Source organism: Mesitornis unicolor, unplaced genomic scaffold, assembly GCF_000695765.1.
Source record: "Mesitornis unicolor isolate BGI_N332 unplaced genomic scaffold, ASM69576v1 scaffold5623, whole genome shotgun sequence".
Classification (NCBI taxonomy): domain Eukaryota; kingdom Metazoa; phylum Chordata; class Aves; order Mesitornithiformes; family Mesitornithidae; genus Mesitornis; species Mesitornis unicolor.
The window spans coordinates 43,793-47,806 of NW_010173844.1; positions in this window are offsets into that span (position 1 = coordinate 43,793).

The following is a 4,014-nucleotide window of genomic DNA, read 5'->3' on the forward strand; positions in this document are numbered from 1 at the left end:
ACCTAATGGTGACTAAAGCAGCTGAGTTAACGCTGCAACTTTTTCTAAGGGGAAAGAGGGGACAAGTTAGAAGGGCTCCTGGATTTTTCTGTTTATTTTTATGTAACTTTTTAAGAACTTATGTATCAGAATAGGTTAAAAAATTGATAGGGGCATTCACAAAATGAACTTATGTTATTTCTTTTTGTAAAAAATTAAGAGTAGTTATAAAAATGAGAATGTGCTATAGCAAACTTGGTTTTTGATCTGTTAACATCTTCTCAGTTTTACCTCTGTAGTATCCTAGAACACAATATTTTTCATCTATTGCTTAACTGATTTCTGAATTTTTTTGAACAGTATTTACAGAGGACCAGATGAAATTATTTTCTTTTAAGAATTATAGGGAACAATAGTGCTTTCTTCTGTCAATATATTACACTGAAGAGTGTTCCAATAAGAGATTTCTACATTCATATTTTTGTTCCCTTTATACTTGTATGGGTGATATCTTTCAAGTGTCTGTTTCCTTGTAGAAATCCTAAATTTTATAGATTGGGTTATGTTTTTTTTAGCTACTCTTCCCTGTACTTGTATCCACTTTGGAGACTTGCCATCCAACCCTTCTGAAAGTATGCACTAGTCAGGCCTCTAATACTTTCTAACTAGCTCAGAACAGTGTTTTTAATAAATTTTTTTTTTAAATGAAAAAGACGAATGGTAAGGCTGCATTTTTTCAGAGAATAAATGCTTAAGAAAAATCAAGGAAGCATGCCCTGGTATTAGTCCTTATATCATTCTCCAAAAATACATATTACTTGGAAGACTTAATGTATCACCATGGCCAGCAGTCAAACCAGTGCTGCCAGTGTGGCTTGTCTCTCCAGGTAATCTTAACACCCGAATTCCTGCTCGTAATTGACCTTAAGGTATTCTTTAAGGTTTATTTTCTGCCTCCTTCAAAGACTTTTTAAAATTGTAATCTTGGTGGCAATGTAATAATGATACAAAGGGCTGTATTCCTTACGACTCTGCAAGTTAAAACATTTTACTAAGGACTTTAACACCATATATGAATGAAGGAGGTAAATCTAGGCTCTTCCCTTGCCTTTACACTTAAGTGGTGAATGGTTTCTGTTGCCACACTTTGTCATCCTGAAGTGCCATCTGTTTTGTGTCCCTCTTGGAGCGCCTACTGTTTCAAAATCTGGCTTTCTCTGCAATTCGGTGTGCTTTATAAAGAAACTCTCCTTTCTGCCTTTTACGTAAATACTGAAGTACATGCAAGATGTTACGACTTGCGTAGCTGTTGGTATTTGTGCAGAATTTCAGAGTGAAGATACTTGAGAGCCACACTGGGTAAAGCCTTGGTTCAGTGAACAGTCTCACCAGTTTGATTGGCATGTGATGTTCAGTTTTTCTCAGCACACTCCTTGGAAGGTTTTTTTGTGGACTGCACTGAGTAAATCACATCGTGACTGGCTTTCTGCAAGGGTGTTCCTGTTGCCTAAAGGAGGTTTTTTTTCTACTCTAACTAAAAGCAAATGCAGTAAAGCTGACAGAGTCCTATATTTCTCCCTTTGGTGCTCCTGTGTTTCCTCTTGATTTTCTGGCACAATGAAGGGATTTTATTAACATTAGCAAACTCCCTCCACCCACTGGAGAATCCTTGCAGATAAACCTGGAAAATTCATTGCTTTCAATATGATCTATAACCTAATTTATGAAATACACTAATCCATATGCTTAAAAAATGTGCCTTGAACTGTAGCAAAATACAGGAGTTTATCTTTTAAGCTAGAATTACAGTGGCTGTAATGTGCTATGAATGCCATTTTCACATCCCCCCTCAAATCTAAACTTCAGTATAGTCTGTATAAAATAATTCAGGATGTAATTTTCCCCCTCTTTCTCTGGATGCCAAGGAGACTTTCCTTATTAAATGAGACTCATGGATGGTATTTCAATACAAACATTAATTTGGTTTATATGACAAGGGTTTTTATCTACACCCCAGATGGACTTAAATTTCCTCATTTGCACCCAAAGTTGAAGATCGTTCCCTCAAAATTCGAACTTAAGCGTAGGCTGTCATGCAGGGAATTCATTAAGACAAAAATCCCACAAAGGTGGATTTTGAGACCTATAGTATAAAGTACACTGTAATATATGAGACAGTGTTTCTTTTTAACATTACACAAAAATATCTTCAAAGACTCGGGATTTTACCTTGCTTTATTTCTCCACAGCTTCGGGTTTTTTTAAAAGGAATAATTCGTACTTGTGAGCAGTGTGAGGCTTTGTTAATGAAGACCACCTACTTTCAGTAACCCCTCTGCCCTCGTTGCCTAGCTCATGTCTTATTTAACACTGACCCTGTTTTTTGACTGAGTTTATAGTAGTGTCTGCCTCTTGTAAAGGTAGCAGAAAGATTTTCAGTTAAACATTTAAAAGTTTGTGTTTTTCTCTAATGTGCTGTGACAGCTTTAACCATAAGTTTGTGTTAGACTTTTGCTAAATTAAAGCTGCATTTCCAGGTAAGGGAACTAAATATGCATTTGTAGTGTTTTATATCAAATTTTATGCTCTTGTGTATAGAAGAAATCAAAATAGTATCTTTCTAACACAAGTGTTATCTGTGCAGGGGTGTACATATATATATACAAATATGTATACATCAGATTGCAAAGGGATCTATAATTAAATCACACAGAATCACAGAATGTTAGGAGTTGGAAGGGACCTAGAAAGATCATCCAGTCCAACCCCCCTGCCAGAGCAGGATCACCTAGACGAGGTGATCACTGTCACTAGTGAATAACACTGTATTGTGGGGTATTCTTTCCATTGAAGAGTTCTGGAAATGATGCTGTATATTGTGTGACATTTATATTGAAGGGTGAAAGAAAAGTGGTAAATTAGGTTTTGATGTCTTATTTAAAGAATTCCTTCATGGCACTAGGTGCTCAGACTGACCTTTAAAATGAAAGCTAAAATCAAAATAAGCTCAAACTAAAGCAACTAATGTGACTGCCTGCAGAAAGCAGACTAAGGTAACAAATTCTATGAGGAGTCCAGGGGAAGCTGCTCCTCTGTTTATAAGGAGATCGGGTTAAGGATGCAGATGACTGTTTTTAGAGTGAGGACATTCAGTGAGAGTATATTGTTTTCTACTGCTTCAAAATCATTGCTCTTGGTATCTTTTAAAGTGCTCAGTAAGTTAAAAACATGGATTTATATAAACTTGAAACTCCTGTAGTCTGTAAGAACATGTTGGGGTATCAGGTATATGTTTCTGTGCAAGTTAGATTTTGTCTGTCTATATATATAGACATATGTCTACATATTTCTATAGAGAGATACATATATAGTGTGGGGGTGCAGAATATCACTTTTGCAAACAGCTTTGTCTGAGAGTTGACAGCTTTTAATTTCTTCCTTTGACTTTAAAGCACATCAAATCCAGTATCTAATCATTAAATAGATAAGGGCTTGAAAATTACTTTTCCCAGCCTTTCAAAACACTAGTGTTTTACTACATTTATCTGTTCTTGGTGTTTCTGCACTGATGTGTAACTGAATGGTTTTGTCCCCTGAAGGAGCGGCGGTCAGTCACAGCAGCAGTGGTGCTCCTCTGTCCGGATAGGGCTGTAGGAAGCTTTTTTTAGCCATCTGTTACTCCTGTGTGCTGCTTTTTTGGCTTGACCTGAATGCTCTTGCCCTGGAAGGTTTAAATGCTGAGCACAGACTGATTAACTAGGCATTAAGTCAGTTAATTCTTTCATTTTTAAATAAAGTATTAACGTGGGTTTGATGGTCACTGGTTTGTGTTTTAAGCAAAAGAGCTTATGTAAGCAGTATGGATTTTTAAACCATTTTTTGTTTTGGCCTTAAATTGGAAAGTTTAATAAGTTCATGAATCTGCTTGCTCGTGGTAACTATTGCAGTGATGAAGAACAGATATGTCACTAACTTGTTCAAAGAAGAAGGTTGTAAATGAATATAAAAAGTCTGCAAGCCTGGTTCAGAGCAAGT